Genomic DNA, 20,050 nt, shown 5'->3' on the forward strand with positions numbered 1-20,050 from the left:
CACACACACACACACACACACACACACACACACACTACATATAACGATATATTACTATATATCATACATAGAAATGAGCAAACAGAATCTCGAGGCGGCCGTCGCCCGCCGCCGCATTGTCGCAACTAAGGAAATGTTCAGAAGACTTGTGCACCCCCAAATTTAAAATGTACATCCATAAAAAATTAAAACACTTTCCATTATATATTTTGATTATTTCGAAGTAAAAATTATCAATAAATACAAAAACGATCTTACCATTATAACCTATTTAGGTACTGTATATCGAGGAACATAATAAGTAGGTACTTCGCCATTATGTTCCCGCTATAACACAATATTACGAAATAATCTTTAGCTTATTTTATGTGTTGTACAGAACAAGTCACAGTCCTCAGATACGAAGCTATTATACTAATTTGTGTATCTCTTTATCTTTGGCAGGATGAAAGACTGCCTATGAATGTGGGCGCGTTTATATTGTCTCCTTGTTTATATAATTTGTTATTGAAGTGTATCGATTATTGAATATAATATTATAATAGGTAGGTATCATTTCTAACAAAATATTTGTTTTTTCTATTTTTTACTCGTCTTACAACTGGCGCCGCACTGATGAAATAGAAAAAAAACAATTTTAACATATTATTATTATATATGTTTTTAGGCTGGATACAACTTTTTATTTTCTGTCGGATTTTTCGTAAAGTTTTCGTTGTTATGTGGTAACTTATTAACAAAAACCTATTATATATGATTCATAGATTTTCCTTGTAGAGGAAAAATATTGAGTTGCATGCTTTTTAAATGGAATTTTTTCATAAAGGGAAGCGTGTGGACATTTCTTCAGTCCCCGAGGTTTCGTAAATTTGTGCTTAAACCACCTGTGATCCGTATCGCTCGTAAAGGATATTTCTTTAATCTCTATTCTCTATCACGGTATTATGGTATATAGTTTTTTTTATCTTATTATTATTTGTGTTACCTATATTACTTCAATGTACTTGATGTATAGGATGACAGCAGTGTCGTGTATAAATTTCCACACCACCCATGAGGTATTACACGTGGCGCGTTTTTTTTATTGTGGTGTCCCCTGTAGGCCTAATCCACATCGCAAGCGAAAATACGCGAACGCCGGTCGACTACAATAATATTGTAATTTACACAGATCGGTACAGCGAAAACTACACTTATCTCGTATGACATTTTTCGTTATTTATATATCAATAAAACATATATTTTAATATAATTAAGTAAATATCGAATTTAACATTGAATAGGTTTAAATTTTGTCGCAGCACGGCGTTCGCACATTTTCGGCTTACTATAGCGTTGAATTTTAGCGTACTTTGCCTCCAGATAGGCGTCAGGCGAGCTAGGCCACTAGCGCTGAAGGATTTGTATTTGTGACATAACATTATAAGTCCAGGAGAAGTAAAATGTATTATTTAAAATTCAACACTGTCCTAATATTATAACTATAACTATATTATTATTATATTTATCATATTATGATTATTATTAATATTATATTTTATTTATTATTATTTAAAGATTACCAAATTCCTATTTCTAAGTCTCCGCAACCACTCACTATTCCTATTGGACTTCTCTATTCAACCTGTTTTAAATGTCACGAAACCAATTTATAGACATTTTTTTACGGTCCTGGAACAAAGTGTTTATTTTGTGTGTGTGACGCCGGCCGGCGATAGTGGGTGATGTGTTTGGTGTAGAGATTAAATAGTGAGGGGACGACAATATTAATTAATATATACATTTTACAAAATACATAAAATCATCTTACCTGGTTTAGACATCTTTGGTTTAGCTTACTTGCACTGACCAAGACTTATATAAAAATAATTCCTTACCGTCTTATCACTTGCAGGACTCAATAACTTTTCTTGAAGCTTGAAGGTGCTAAGACATTGTAGGTGCATAAAAAATATTTCAGTCTTTAGTTCCGTGCAGCTCTGATAGATATAATCCTTCGTTAATAATTGCATTCATATTGTTGATGTGCGTGCGACTACGAATCTAAAAAGTGTAATTATTGTCTTTTGTTTAAAATAAAATGAACTTATATTTACGAGTGAAAAGAATCTAAAGAAAGTTAAAAATAATATAGGAAAACTTTTAGAATATAAAAATTAGAACAGTAATCGGAAAAATATATAAATTATTAATGAAAGTAAAAACTGATGTTTACTATACAAATGTATTTTGAACAAAATTAAAACGGTAATAACAAGAAAATTAATAACTAGGCAGTATACTATTTAGCCAGCATAATATCCATTATTTATTATGGGTGGTATTAAATACGAATAACTTGTTCGTGTATGTTAAAGGATTGTTTATATTGTGTTTGTGGCCAAGACATTAATAATTAATACCAATCCACTAAGGCTGTCCCTATTAACGTCTATAATAGTACATGTATAATATTAAAAAAAAAAAAAAATACTTAACAAGAAATTAACGATCTAATTATTCCTGTTTAATTATATAGGTAAATATTAGGGACCCATTATAACAAGATTACTTTGGGGATCACAGGCTTTGTTAAATTATTGCGCAATACGGTCCCCGCATTGGGTTATTGCATCCATATAATAATATGATGTTTGGTGTTTTTTTTATTTTATAGAAAGAGTAGGACAGGATCGAGTCATGTATCGAGCGACACGAAATTGTACTTTAGTTCTAGTAGCTCAAGACAAGGTATAGTTCCATTTTAAAGTTTAACCAGCAAGTGAAATTATATGTAATTGCATCACGGCGTCTATGGTATCATGCAGACATCCAAAAAGCGGAGACAACAACAATAATAGTAATACAATATATCATATCACAAAATCGGAATTTTTTTTTCCCCGGCACCAAAACGCGTAACACGTATAATATCACATAGTTGTTACTTAATATGACACAAATTGACGTGGGTACACGCGAGGAAAGGCTTGTCGATCGTGTGCAGTGGCGTATATAGGGGGTGGGTCTAATGGGCTGCAGGCTCCCCCCCCCCCCGAAATTACCGTCTTTTTAAATAGAACAACAATATATTTTATTAGGTTCTATTATAATTTATAATAATTCTTAGCCTGTTGAAAAATAACAAATACGAATATATTTATGGAAACTGTTAAATATATTGTAGACAGTAGCCTCTATGTCATAGATCACTTGCTAGTTTCTATCGAATATAGCCCACCCTAAAAATTGTTTCTATATACGCCACTGATCGTGTGCACAGCCTCGGGAGCGAATTCCAGGCGAAACGGCAACGGCGGAGAGCTCCGGCAATTTGTCGCGGACACGCGGCGACCGACCGCGCAAATTCGCGTCTCGTCCCGCTGGGAAATAAATAGACGGTTCGCCTTTGAAGCACTCCGCACATCATTTGCCTGCGCGCACACATACGTCATGTATAATATAAATAAACGGGTCGCCGATATTGGATTGTGCGGCCGTCTCGGGCGAGACATGAACAATATAAAGGTTCGCCAGCAGCTGATTGGACCGAGTGGAAATTCAATATCAGACAATCGGCAGCGGAATTACTTCCGGCCTGTGCCCGCGTAAACGGATTGGCGACGGGCGCGCGGTAATTGTCCTGCAGCAAAGGAATCGTCCGGAGGAATATAATATTGCCATTATTTTACATACACATATATACAAACAGTGCATATATTATTATTATTATTATTGATGGATGGGCCCTGCACATGTATAGGTTTTAGGTAAGTATATTACACATATTACTGAACGAGTGCACGGTATGGTTACCTTTTATAAGAGTTAAGTGAAAATTGCTTCCGGACTGTTTTGTCGACGTTAATTATTACATTGATTACCATATATAATATTATTTCGATGACCACTGATGTTACCGTATATATGGTCACTGGCTCTCGCTTCGCGGACACCGCGACCGTGGACCTAAAAAGGTGGGTTTCCACTACATACGTGCATAAAAACACTTTTCTGTGATTGGTATACGTGGTAAGCTTTTGATGTATCAGAGTGTTTATACGTTCTTACCACAGGTTTAACCATGACACCTTGAAGTTGGATCCAGTTCAACTTTTTCGTGTACACGGCTCTATATTGATAACATAAGAATATATGAGGTTACCAATCCTAACCGATCAACCCATCTTAACCGATGGGAAACGTTTGTGAGACCGTTCATATAGCGAACGGATCCGGTCAATATATGCTGCACGTACACGTATGTTCTAGTGGAAACCCATCTTAAGCCGGGTCGGATATCGAGTCAACCCCCCCCCCTCCCCCACAAGGGTAAAACGGCGTTCGGCACGGTTGTCATAAATACGCTTTGAGAACGCGACTGCAGACTTGGAGGCCCCGCCAGACAGACACGGAGAGGCTATGCCGAGCGCTATGGGAGCGAAGAAGGACTATTACTCATATTAATATTTTAGGACACATAATAATAATATAACAGTCGTCTATGGCGCACACATTACAGTTGTCCGTCTGTCGTCGTCGTCCGCACGTCATTAATTATCGACCAGGCACCGCAGCTTATTAACACGTGTTTCGGGTTTCGGGTTCGTTAACACCCGACGACTATATAACATATACCGTAATAATATGAGTGCGTGTGTGTGTGTGTGTGTGTGTGTGTTTGTGACCTACGCAAAGATTTGCCGTGGCTTTCGTATATATATATAAATATATACGTGCATACATAGCTTATATATACATAATATATTGTTGTGTATATAATAATAATATATAGGTACAGGCCTTGTGTCCCTCGGGCTACATCCCGCACTACTGTCTATTTTTTTTTTCGTTCTTCCCGACGTGCATCGCACAAACCGTCAATACACTTTATGCGTCCATATATTATTATTATTATTATAATAATATTATGATAATAGTAATAATATTGTGTATCGATATATACAACTACGTGACCGACGCCACCGCCGTTTCCTTTGTTTCAATTTTATCGTTTACCCCCGTGCCCGTGTACCCTGTACGAGTCGTGTGCGTAGGTATATACAACATTATATAATAAACCATTGCTGAAAAATATTCACCATATACCTGGGTACATCTATAACGAGTCTAATCGTAATCTACATATACAGGCTATACCTTGATTTAATATTATCAATAGGCAAGTAATAATATTAGTAAATAATATCGCGTACCTGTAGCCTGTGCACTATAAGCGATCACAACAATACATTACAACCAAGTACCTATAATAACGATAGGATGTGATGTTTTTCTTTTTTTTTTTTTATCGTCCGTTTTATGAATGAAACCCATACAATTTACTGCATTGGTGGTTGCGTACACTACCCGCACCGGTAGGTATGTAGAAATAATGCCCGGCGTTTGTCGAAAACGACAAGTCAGCTCCCCCCTCTCCCCATGTATGTAAGTTCCTACCTATACATAGTCACTCGGGTATTTTATTGGCGGACTCAAACGCGAACGCATATTTTCGAACGCAAGTACAGCACCCGTATGGCCGCGGATATTATAAGTGCAAAATGCTGTTCCCTCCGCAGGTTACGGAGTCGCCCGGTAGTATATATTATCATCATTATACACAGAATATGTAAAAATACACGCAACTGTACAATACCATGTACCGTGTACTATTATATAGGTATAGGTGCATACGAAACGTACTATATTAGATTATACGCTGCGGCGGTGATGTGTAAGTCGGGTCGTGCAGTCGTTTGCTTTAACGTCGCGAAGCCAATGAAACAATCGTACGCGGACGTGTATTATAATATATAATAATATTATATTATAGTCGCATAATATACAATATCTAATAGCTGCGCAGGTATAGACCATTCCGCTACAGCGAAGCACCGAAGAATTCGATATCGTAAGATTTATTATAATGAGCGAGGAAAGCCACTGCAGCGAACGATAGTCGTAGTCGTTGTCGTATATAGTTCGTATATGTATATAGTAGTAAGTACTACTTACGACCTATAATATTATAGCCGCTAATTTTATCGCACGTGATTGAATTACACAAGAAATAAGTATAATATAATAACGTACCTATTATATAATAATATCCAATACGAGCACACTATTGCGCACTTGTGCAACGTGCATATACCCTTGCGAGCTGGAAATTTTTTTTTCCTCCGTCGCTTATGATCTGCAGTACACGCCATAACAATATCTGTTTACGTTTTGAACACGGCCGACGAAATAATAATATTATAATATTATATACGTAGTTAAAACTTAAGTATATATTATTATGTATTATATTTTGTCCGTAAATGCGCGTCGTCAACCTGTGCGGTGGTCTAGTGCGAAGGTCATCCACACGTGTGCAACACATTACGAGGGGAGAATATTTCGGTTGCCGCCGCCGTCGCCACGATATTGTATAGGTAGGTGTAGATACCACGAGGAAAAGTGTAGCGTAAAAATGCCTGCGATTGTTTTTTAACTCGATAAACTTTGATTGTGCATACTGATCGGAATAATATACATTTCACCAGCCGCCATAATAGGAGGTAGTGAGTATAGATATATATACTATTATTATATCATTCTATCGATCTCCGCGGAGATTTATGCGTCGAAATATATTTTCTGAAAAACTGGTTAAATGCCAATGTGTTTTCGATTGGAATAATCTTGAAAGATTGACTGACAAAACGTTAACCAGATATTCAAATGTTCGCCGGGTATACGCTGTACCTACACAGGAAATATTATAATATATCGTTGCAGCAAACATATTTATTAATGTTATCTCGTTGAAAATCAATTGCGCATATTATTATTATATTATATATACTTTCAACGTTTTAATTACGTTTGATTAATGATTTCGAAAATAATTTACCAACCGAATATTTTATTTACAACTTATATAAATCATAATGTTAACAAAAAACTCGGCATACTATTTTGTAATAAGTACTTATGTATATTGCGGCGCTGACGACTTAATCCGGTTCAATGCATGCGTATCTCGACAATATCTATTATATTATTAATACGCCGATTATATACATATTACTATTATTATATAATAACTAGCGCTATGTGCAAGTGCCTACTCAATGCGATTGATAATAGTTTGATACAATTTATAACTATTGCAGCGAATGTCATCCACGATTTTTCGATCCGAAGTCGTTGGCTTAATCAATGAAACGTATTCTCGAATTACTGTACCTACATAAATAGGTGCAATGAAAATAACAATATAACATAATCCGTTGCTGCAGCAGTGCCCCAGTCGATATTATACGAGACGCTATATAGGTAGGTACTGCAGCAGTAGTCTCGGAAAAATAAAATCATAATATAACCTAAATTTTATTACCAGTTTATTTTTTCTTTCGCTCGGTATCGGATGCATAATAAAAATCTCGTATTCTCGTCGCCGTCGTCCAGTCACTTATTGTTAGTGTATACTATCATCAACACAAAACAAAACGAAACGGAACGGACAAAAAAAAAACAACAACGCATTAACGCGGTATTGCCGCCTTTATCTCTCTGCGAACCCTTAAAGAAAATAATGATGGTTGCCCCGGAGGCGCCTATCCGGTGCGCGAAAAAAAACAGAAGAAAATAATAAACGGGCTGTAAAAACAGTTTTTAACAGTTGACTTTTCTATTACCGTGCACAGACCGAAGCGCATTCCACGTCGCGCGGCGCCCATTGCCGGGGTGCAATTAAAACCCATTGTATTCCGCGAAACGGTCAGTGGTTGCGGGGTGTTGGTGGACGGGCGGGCGGCAGGTTAGGTGAGTGATAAAATTTTTTTTAATTATCGTTCCGGCACCGAAAAGAGAAAGATAAACACCTCCCACGGACGCTCACACTGCCCCGGGAACCGTATAATCATCGTTATACGACATGGGTAGGTAACGACGACGGTTTGGAGAGCAGTAGAAGGATTTCACGGAATTATTTATACCATATATATTATGCTCGTCTCTGATTGTCCGTGGATGTTTGCACTGGAATTGTGCGGTCGCGACTATTTATTATAAACCAGAAGTCCGCGCGATTCGTACCGCGGGGGGGGGGGGGGGTCACGCCGGAAACGCTGCACGCGGATCAAGTGATTATGCGGCTGCAACAGTAAAAACAATAGAGCCGTTGCAACGGTGCATTTTATTTACAAGCACGCGCTTATCAATGGGTGAGGCAAAGTTCGAATTCGTAGAAATTGCGCCCTCGTTGATATATTTATGATGATAAAAAAAACGACTGATATTTGTGTCGTCAAAATCATTATTTACACTTTTTATAATATTATTGTACACTCGGTCGTCGTCGGCGTCATCGTTATAATGCTATTATATGTATTATATATTGTATTATATGTTCCTCGGCGGACGATAATTATTACACGGACGCAAAATATACACACACGCGTTGCTGCGAGAGTTAGCTGTCCATATAGATAGGTATAGGTAATATACGCAGAGCGCGTACAATGCAACGAATAAAAATAATAATAATAAATCAGGAGGATAAAGTATTTTATAAGAATACCTGAAAACAAAATATGTATATAATATTACGTGTGGTACGTGCAGACCTGTGTGTGCCCAAAAGTATAAGTGTATAAAATACTACAAACATTAAGACGCGTGCAATACTCGTTTTCTTATATTATAATATAACTTGATTAATATACTTACCACCATAATATTATATTATGCTATATATTGTATGGAGTCGGGATGAATGTAAATCAAAGCGTCCGGACGGACGGGAAGCGTCGAATCGAAAAAAAAGCCTTTTTCCCCTTCGTCTTTAAATGTTTTCATTCATCGACCGTGTTCGGACGGTAAACCAATATTGGCTAAGCCAAAATTGCAGTATTCCATACCTGCTACTGTAATTATCCTATTTCTCACCGGTCAATAATATTAGATAGGTATTATACACATATTATTATAACAGATACATACGACTTACACTCTCGGCGTACTTACGGCACACACACCATATTAATATTTAGTACCGCATACAGAAAACTATAAAAGAATTAACGTGCAGAATGGAAGTCAGCTATCGGGTAATACCTAATAATAATATATTCAATTAGATGCCGATTATTGTAATGAGAGACCCATCGGAATGTATATATTATTATGTGTGACAAGGATGGAAAGGGGAGAAAAAAGGTGAATATTAATTAACCGACTGTAGTTATTTACGGGGAATGAACAATTTGTTGACCTCGGCGCAGTCCTCGAGTTTCTTCGTGCGGTATAATTATGTATGTGCTAACTGCTCAATTCTCTCATTTAAACGCACACTTATATAACGCGCACAATATGGGTTGACTATAGAAAACCATCAGGTCAATCTCTATATGCTCGTATCAAACGTAATCAGGTTCAAGTCAAGTTTCAAATTATCCACACTGTACAGCAATAATTATCACTAATAAATAATAATAATTCAAGCCTTATCGACTATCGTATTACCTATACGTATAAACTATAAACGAACCGATGTGTAAAAAGTATACGTTTAAAACGTACAATATTAATATCGTGTACCGTGACCGGAATCTAGGTAAAAATATGAAAATCTAAGTAATATCCGGACGATTAAAACTTGATATTAAAAGGAACAAAATAATTAATATTATTTTAGTTTTACAAACCGCGCGTTGTTGCAGCGCAGATCGTACAATTATTTTACCATTCTTCGGTAAAAACAATTTACAGAGCTGTATTATATAATGTATATGTAAATATTTCACGAGTTAAATTATTAATTTCCATCAAATATTCAAATAGTTGTAGAAGTTTTAGTGTTCGCGGCGGCGGCGGGAGGCGGGTAAATTAAAATGCGTCTGGCGGGTGGGTATAATAATATAATATACGTGGGTGAACACGTCTCACGGTGGCTACATCATATACTATTAATATTATATTATTATAATAATATTATATAAAGATGCGAGTGTTATTTATTGTTTTATTTATCGTGCACACGTCGAAGGGGTTTGCGCAGTGGTAATATGCTACACGATTCGCAGACAGGTAAATGTGCTTTGGTGATTTTAACGCTCTCGATGGCTATTATAAACGTTACACATTGTGATCGCACATTGCAATTTATAGCCCGAGAATACCGCGGTGGAAAAAATGATCGCCGCGCGTGGAAGCACCGAGTAATAATCTCGAAACTTCCGATCAAACTTTAACACAAGGGTTTGAACACAATGTGTTGGAACACACACACACACACATACACATAATATACGTGGATACGCGTGTGTGTGTGTGTGTAAACTATAATTACTAAAGTTTGGCAAGGGAAACTTCCAATTAAAAACGGCCAAGAGGTTTATTGCCATAAACCGTTTAGGTATAACAAAGAATAATTTAAGATCGTCTAATGAAAAATATTAATATTGTTTTTACTAGGTACCAATTATTCAGCACGTATTAATAGTTAATAATCTTAACATAACATCACTATAATATAATATTAAAGTATTGTATATAGGTGGTCGTATTTTGGTCGTATTCACACAAACAAAATATGTGAATAATAATAATAATTAATAACAACAAATTTAAATATTTTTTTTATTGAGCGCACATCATAAAAATGTATATATTCAAATATAGAATATATATTAAATTATAGTTCACATATATTTAATATAAATTAAATAATATATTATTTTAGTGTGTCTATGTAGGTACCTACCTATACTAGCTGGTTACAATATCTTTAATTGTGAAAATAAAGGTACGTTTATTATATTATATGCAATTATAGTTTATACCTATTATATATTTAGAATTCTATACATACTTGTGCAGATTTTAGAATTAGTGCAAAAAACTTCCGGAAAATTAATTATTAACGGAATCCCTTAGCCATAACCTATCGTTCTATCCTCACACTTGAAATATCATTGATTTCATAAAAAAAAACTAATCTTCAAAATAAATATTTTAGTATATAATATTGACTGTAAACTTTAATTTGATAATGTAAATAACTATATAAAAATATTAAAATATAACAGACAATTTTCTGTAATTTAATGCTGCTCGAATTCCAATAGCCAATGTTTTTTATTTAATAATAATTTTGAAAAATGATTATATCATTGCTATAGTCATTGCATATACCAAAAAGACGAATTCATATTGTTTGTCGAGTGCAGAAAATGTCAAAAATCACACCGTCGTAGGTTGAATAAAATATCTGAAAACACCGCTTGAAACAAGTCTGTTGTGCGCGTAATGATATATTGTGTAATGTAAATTTACGAAAACTGCGGCTTATCGCTTATGATGGTATAAAAAAAACTGTGAATTATGACTATTAAAAAACTTAAATAAATAATACGTACAAATTATTATATTATGATGCACATACACACATTACTAATAAATAATATTATTATTATTATTATTATTATGCACAGGATGTAGATAATTATAATAGCGCGGAAAATAAACGAACCTTTCCATCGCATTTACAGTGTTTTTAAACAATTCGTCATAGATTAAGTCATATCTCATATTTCTTACTCGAACACGAACCGATAGGTATAATATAACCTGTCTATATGTACATGCGCATATATTATATTGTGCGTTTATAGTTACTTTTGTTTCACTATAAGCACAGTTCATAAATTATATTATTTAGGTACGTTAAAATAAGTATATTTTATAAAAACAAAAATTCAATTACGACAAGCAGCTATGTACTGTTAATAGTCTCAAGTCAGCTGTACTGTGTAGCTGCTTACATGTATGTACAATGATGATGAATAACTAAATTAGTGAAATTTGACGGCTGTTGGAAAAAGATAAAACACGAAATAACGATGATTATATTTTAAAATCGTAAATGATAAAATGTATTATTCGTTTTCTTACATGATATTATAATATACTATAGGTATCGAAATAGATATTAATAGTTGTGTGCTATTCACTTTTTTATCTCAATATGCTATGGCAAAATAATACTAAATATTGTGTAACAATAATTCATATAATATATTATTATGGTGTAGTGTTTTCCATAATTTTATTGTTTTAATAATAACATTTGTCAACTAATAATAAAATATTTTTATCTGTTATATTTCTTTTTTTAGTTATTAAAAATATGTTATCATACAATTCAACATATTTTGTTAAACTGAAATAAAAATTTTTTTACCTCCCTAAACCAAAAATATGAAAAAAATTAATATTATCCACATCTACTCTAGATTTTTTTCTCAAAAAATTTAAGAATAATAATTTTTAGTTTCTACTTTTTAATATAACTTTTTTATAGGATTTGGAGGGGTAATTAAATCAAAATTGTGGGAAAGTCGGTCTCAAATAGACTTGACGAAAAGTTAAAACCTGTTTTCAGAAATTAAACACATCTTAATTCTATGACATAGAACATTGTGACACGTGACACGTGACATTGTGACACGTGCAGCTTGCAACACTAAAGTGTTATAGAGTATAGACAAATACGGAAATTCGCCGCATACATTCCCCTTATATAATATCGAAGTAGCGAATAAAGAGAGAGTTGTCATTATTATTTTATTGCTGAATCGTTTAAGTACGTAGGGCACTTTTGTTAAAGTTAAGTATTCGAGATTGGATCAGAGGATCGAGTTGCTGTTTGCAGAATTTCTAAGGAGAGTGGATGATATTTTACTCAAAATAATGAACAGCGATAATATTATATAATTATGTATATAAGGACATTTAAATGTTATTATTGGTATACTTAAATATAATTGACGCCCGTCATAAGTATACAATATATGAAGTCGGTTCGTGGAGGGAACAAATCTGCTATATATAGTTCATCCCATCTATAAACGCCATCAAAGCCATATAGAGGGAGCGGAAGTCTTATACCTTCGTATATTATACGAGTATAGGTACCGAAAGTTGCACGGTCTGGAAACTTTCGAACCCGTTTTTCTTGAGTAACGGTCTTAAGTCAGACAACCGTCTATGTATAATTGGCTTTGGTATATACACGTCTGCAGTACCTATACCGCGGTCGATCCCTGCAGGGCCACAGATTTCAATAAACCGTCACGAGTCTCGATGGGTTCGTTTGATATAATAATAATATTATCATGAAGTCGTTATAGACGCAGTGACCTAGATGACAACAACAATATACGGTCGTGATGTATGATTACAACTTTAATAATATTATAATGTTTATGGCTATAGGTACAAAGGACTTTCCGAGGGATTTTCGTAGAATTTCAGAAACCTCTGCTACAAGACTATATAAGTAGTACGCAATATTATATAATATATTATATTGTGTTGTGTATATTACAACAGTATTCGTATTTTGCCCGGACGCTGATAGGTCTGCAGATATTGTTGTTTGAAATTCGTATACTCAGCTCGCGATATATAGTATGATTTTCGTTCGCAACCGATACGACGTAGTAGACTAGTAAATATAAAATAGTGTTTTAATATTTTGAAATTGTTCGATGATGGAAGAATAAGGTTACAGCGGTTTTGAAGTTCTGTATCGACGAACGTTCATATTATATATATATTCGTATACAATCATATGCGCACAATACAATAACATGTTAACTCGGTGGATTGCCGTTGCAGCAGTGTCCTATGGCAATCTAAACTATTTTTAAGCGGTTGTAAATACGGAAACTTAATTACTCCGTCATTAAAAAAATGTTACAACATCTTGGGAAAGTCGGTTTTTGAAAAATACATTTTAATTAAATTGAAGTCAAATTTTATTATGCGATTTTAATTAATAACTGAAAGGTTATAAAAAAAAACCTACCATATTATATTCCGACATTAAAAACACATTTAAAAAAAATCTTTGTCTCATTACTTCGAATGTATTTTCGTATTATGAAATATATAATGTACAGAATATGCTTCCTGTCTTCGTTCACGGGTTCATTCACGTGAAATAGTATTAATTTTTGTTTATTTATTTGTGTTTTTTTTTTATTTTCTTTTACGGTGAAAGGGAAGAGAGAAAAAAAAATGTTTTTAGACTTTTAATTATGGCGGCGCGGCGGCGGCGGATACGAGCGGTTTGGTTAAATATTGCATTACTCGTCAATTATTTTTATATATACCTATGCGAGTTTTGACTGTGCGGAACACGCGACACATAATCAATAACAAACTGTCGTTCAAGCTTACATAGGCACGGCGGCGTGTGCTTTAAGTGTCTGTGTACAAAACATAGTACGCTAACTCCATTTAATCGGTTTTCGCGATTTTACCATTATTGAACGATAATAATATATTATAAAATATTATGTCATGAATATACGCGCACGGTGTTTCGCGTTTATTAACCATATATCCGCAGTAGCGATCGTCTGGCGCGCTCACTTTAAATACGCACACGAGTGCGACACCATAATATTATAATACGATATATTATATCCATTTATCAGCTATTTGGGTGAGGTTTTTTTCGCCACGTTTATAACCATGGTTATGTATTAACACGCTTCGCGCGCGATTTGCTCGCATATGTACACCTGCCTCGACGAAGGCGGCATTATGATTTATATAAAGAACTCCGTGTCAATCGCGAGAAACACGCCGAGCTTGCATATCGACACGGCGAGGGTTAACGTGTCGTTCAATACGCATATTAGTGTATTAAAATGTTTTTTTTTCAATTCGATTTTCCGCGCAGTGTGACGTTTAATATTACAATATTTGAGTTTGAACTTTATACGTATAATATTACTATTATAAGTACTCTTGAGTACTCTAAATGACTAACACCATAACTGCAGCTATGAAATCAAAATGAACAATTTTGATTTCAATTACACATATTGTCGATATTTCTTTTTTGTGATTTAAATTTAAAATATAATATAAGTAATGGTATTATATATTTTATTTATGATTTTTTTATGTGTCAATTTATATTCATTAAGATTTTTAATTAGATTTTGAATAACATTTTGTTGTACACTGGCCTAAGCTACGCGCAGACCTATATACATAAATATGCGGTTAAGTAGGCAAACAGTAGTTGTTTCCATAGTGATTAGTATTATGTGGCGCTTATATTAATAATTACACCGTTTGATTTTTTATTAATTATTTCGGAACATATAGGTAGGTACCTAACCAAAATATCAATATTTTACTTTATAGTAAGTATATTATATTATACAGTATACAATAATATTTAACTTTTACTTAGAACTATTAATCTTCAACATTATCTATTATATTGACAAATTTAAATATATACCTACCTACATATATTATTATATTACAATTTTCATATATTACTCCATCTTATACCTATATATCAGCCATTCGACTCATATTATAATAATGTTTTGTGTTGGAGTGAGAAAATGAATAAATTACCAATGATGATTTATGGGTTGGGAAGGGGGAGAACCAGTATATGGGGCTATTTAGTATTTTCTAGCATTTATAGATTAATTTTCTAAGCCACCTGACCACAAACTGAGAGTAAAAAAATCTTTTCCACGTGTACGGGCTACCGTCTCAATAATAATATTATCCGATTCGGTTCGTGTGATGTGATCACGGTCGTTTTACGTTTTGCGCTTGGGGTAGCATATTGGGAATCATCCATTGGGGTTAAGTCGAATATGAGTATAATATTATAACTTTTGGTATGCGTGTATATATGCGCATTTTTACACCTGGGTGTTCTGCGGCTGCAGCTAAGGTGTTTTTCTACACGTGGTACTATATATAAGTCGGAAAATATAGTTATTTTTTTATTTTATTTTCTAAACACCTTTTTGACCGACGGACATTTGATACTCTTTCCCCGAACGCATCGCACACATAATTTATTATATTATAATGTGTATTCGACGGATTTTTTTTTTTTGTTTCGTTTTCGTTAACTATTACGTTATGTGCGCGGGACGAAGGCGTAAACGCGTACCTAAACGGACGTGTGAGACAGGCCGGTCATAAATTCAATCGGTCATCCGCGCGCAGTACTTATATAATATCGTGTTCCGATCGAAGAGACCATATTATACACACACGCTGGAGACGGGTCGCCGTATTATTAACTTCCATCGAAAATAAATACACATACACATACGACATACCTTCACTGCTGCAGACTCACAGACACTCGATTTCGTTTATTAGCTACATATATTTGAATTCCACACACCGAAACCCGAACGTCTCTTTTGACAATTACCGATTGCGTTCGACTGATGTGTAAACGATTATCCCGATGTATACCAAGCGTTCCAACGGACTCGCGTAGACGACGAATTTTTTTTTTTAATCGAATCCAACGCTCATCGTTTATCGTTTACGTGATATCGAAACGTTTTACGAGTTTTTAACTTTAAACTGACACATTCACGGACTAGTTGTTAAATGAAAATTTGTATTAAACAAACAAACTGCAGAGAGAAAAAAAGTGTCATTTTAAATGAATAAATTAAGAAAAAAAAAACATTCGATCGTAAATAAAAACTTGTGTAATTTTTTCACGGATTTTGGCTCGTTCGGGTATTAATAAAAAAATAATGAAATAAAAAAACATCACTCGTTTTAATTCACGACGTTTGGCGGTTCACAAAATCATTGCATTATTCAGGGGAAACTGGAAAAAAAAATAAAATCTTAAACGTTTGTTTTAAACGACTGGGCTCGAAACTTTTACGACGTGTCTCGTCGAATATTATATTATTATATTATACATGATATAGGTACCGATGTAGTCAGTAAAACATTGCAAAACATTGAAACATATATATAGGTGTACGTTTTATCGATAACGACAATATTTAACTGCGAAGGTTATTATAACAACATATCATTGTATAAAACAATTTGGCTGTTGGACAGGGTGGTTTAATTTTTAACTGCTACAACTATAATTTTCATAACCGTTAATTGAAAAACAAAATATTTATATACAATTTAATTTAAGTACTTATAAATTTACGTTGATATTTTAATATAAAATGTATTTTTGTGTTTAAATTATATATTATGTTTTATATTGTACTTATATAATTGTTTTTAAATTAAATTAAATATTCCAAATATAATTTTTAAAATTGAAGACAATATTGTAACATAAAATAATACATAACTAAACCATAAATCCTGCAGATAACAACTGAATAATAATCCAGCGAGGACGCATGATCCTGCACTTCACGGACCCCGAGGACATCTCAATTTTTCGATATTCGAATTATTGATTAAATTTTTCGTTCTGCGGGAAAACATCTTTCTGAAAAATGTCGTTTGCGTTTACCCATATACATAATATTATATAAAGAAATATATAACAGTAGGTACCGCATAAGTCATAACTATAACAAGTACGGTGTCTATATGCACATAATATTATAATGCGATTCGTTCGCACAAAATTCGTAAATGTAGTCTGGGAAAATTCGTGTCTTAAACGTTAAAAAATAGACTACGTGCAGCGGTCTATATATTTTACTTCGCCACACGTCCACAATATCATGCATGGCACATACACATATATATTTATATATTATTATATTGTACGCGACGATATAACGTGACGGTTCTCGCAAACGTTAAGATATTATTATAATAATATTATACAGACTCACACACGTTTGCCGGCATTAAATATGATATTATTATTATTACAATATATCCTCGCCGCCGTCACATAGCTGCAACTATATAATATATATAGGACTATACCAGATACCTGCATACATATAGCTACTACTACGACCGCTGCACCTACCTATATATTCGCGCATCGTGTCTCCGCCACCGCCACTGCCGCCGTCGTGATCTCATAAACCAGGAGCACTTTATATACGCGCGCGTATATACCTACAACACGCCGCGTGTCCGCCGGCTCGGGAAACACGCCGCCGCCGTGTTGTTGGCAGGACGAATGCGCTGCCGCCGCCGTTGTAGTCATTGCAGCGCCGCACACACACACACACACACACATATATATATATAAGCAATATATAATATGTATGTGTATATATATATATGTAGCTTTGCGCTGCAGGAGAACAGTGTATACATATATAAATTATACGTGTGTATATGTATATGTTATTATATATTTTATGAATTTTTTTTTTTAGATTTTTTCTTTCGTTTCGCCGCCGGCCCGACCAGAAACGACCCAGTCACGACGTTGCACACACACACACACACACACACACACGACTTAATAATAATGTGTTCTCTCCGCGTGTCATGTATAATATTATATTTATAAACTCTACCCGGCACTGAATTGACATGTTTGTATTTCTATATAATATTATATATATATATCACGTACTATGCTCGCGCCCCGGAGAATCCTCCTCGTGCAGAGTTCGCGAAAAATCGTACCACGCTGGTGGAACGCACGCGACGTAGTCCGACGACCACGCTTCTGCGTCTCCACTCGGCACGACGGCCGTCTACCTACATAATTCTTATAAAATAATAATATATTATATTTTTAAATAACGTCATAATATTATCCCATCGCATCATAGTTGCGTTTGAAATATCGCGAGCACCGAGTGCAGTCTGAGTGTCTGCAGCAGACTACGGTATATGTGCGCGATTAACATAAATATTTTTATTTTAGGGTACGCTGCAATACATGACGTGATACGCTTTCGATTATATACCAATTGGACATATGATTATATTGAACTATATACAACAAGTATAATATATACTTTAAGGACGCGGTTATTACTGTTGGGCATAAAAATGAGTAGGTATTGTTAACAACATTTCGGCGATTTACGGCACGACCGATTTTCTAATGCATCGGACGTGATCCTATATAAATCCAAATTAAACGCGCAATTAGATAGTTTATAATATAGTATTGTTTTAAGTACTGTTTTTTTAAATTCTTTAGATTCACAAATCTATATTCACTCTAAGTCCGCGGCCGCGAGATCCGACACGGCTCACACTTGGTTTTTTTTTATTTTCTATTATAAATTATAATAATATACGTTATAGTGACTATTCGCACTACGTTACGCGTCATATAGCATTGTAGTTGCTTTTTTTTGTACATAATGTTATATTGTTGTCGCGCCCTTCATTCGTAGAGTCCAATTTCATTCTGGTTAATCGTTTGCCAGCGAGAGATTCGCGTGAATTGTAATTCACAAATTTAATGGTAAAAAAAAATCTAAACAATGCCGCAAAACACGGTCGATGAGCGGTTTTAAAGTGAACAACGTTCGAAAATCATAATACGTAATCATAATATACAAACATTGTTGTTTAGACTTCCAGCCGACGTCACAGCAGGCCGAATACCGGAGACCGCGTGTGAACTCGACAACTCGAAGTAACTACGCAGTCGTAAAGTTTTTTGCGGCGACGAAGGAATACGGCGGACATCATATTTCTATGATATTATAGCGAGACTTTCTGAGAACTGGAGTTAGACTAGGTTATTATCATAGCAGTGATGTAATAATAGCGGCTAATATATAGTGTGTGTGTGTGTGTGTGTGTGTGTTTTAATACGTTTATTAATTTCACTTTATAATAATAGTTTTTACTTATTATATAAATGTGATAAAAAAAATAAGAAATTATTGCAGTCTAGACTTAATTGGTGTAGAACGCGCGCTCGATATAATATAATGATGAATGTGATTGCTAATAATTACTGACCTCGCGCGTATATATTTTGTCAGTCGTACAACGTAATCGCACAGCTGATATGCGTCCAGCTACGAGTTATGTATTAATTTACAATATTATTTAAATGACCACAATATTACCATTATCATGACGTATGGGTCATCGTCGCGCACCTATGATCATAATATTGTAGAAATATTATAATGTAATTCGCTCCGGCAACAATATACGATAGGAGAACGCGCGGCGACGTATACAAATAATTATTTATGTGTTTAGTGTTTACACATTCTTCGCGTTACGCTTTTGTTTTTAAATGCCTATACCACCACCGACCGTCGTGGGTGGATATGCCGCGGCTGGCTGA

The 20,050-nt window shown here is 34.5% G+C and overlaps 1 long non-coding RNA gene across 1 annotated transcript; it reads right to left on the bottom strand.

Moving 5' to 3' along the window:
- Positions 1-1,484: 1,484 nt before the first annotated feature.
- On the bottom strand, positions 1,485-17,932 carry LOC115034304. Its single transcript, XR_003839663.1, has 2 exons — positions 17,798-17,932; positions 1,485-2,043 (listed from the first exon to the last, which is right to left on the bottom strand). It is a non-coding gene; the product is annotated as an uncharacterized LOC115034304 (long non-coding RNA).
- Between the last annotated feature and the right edge of the window lie 2,118 nt (positions 17,933-20,050).

Source organism: Acyrthosiphon pisum, chromosome A2 (genome assembly GCF_005508785.2).
Source record: "Acyrthosiphon pisum isolate AL4f chromosome A2, pea_aphid_22Mar2018_4r6ur, whole genome shotgun sequence".
In the NCBI taxonomy this organism is placed as follows: Eukaryota; Metazoa; Arthropoda; class Insecta; order Hemiptera; family Aphididae; genus Acyrthosiphon; species Acyrthosiphon pisum.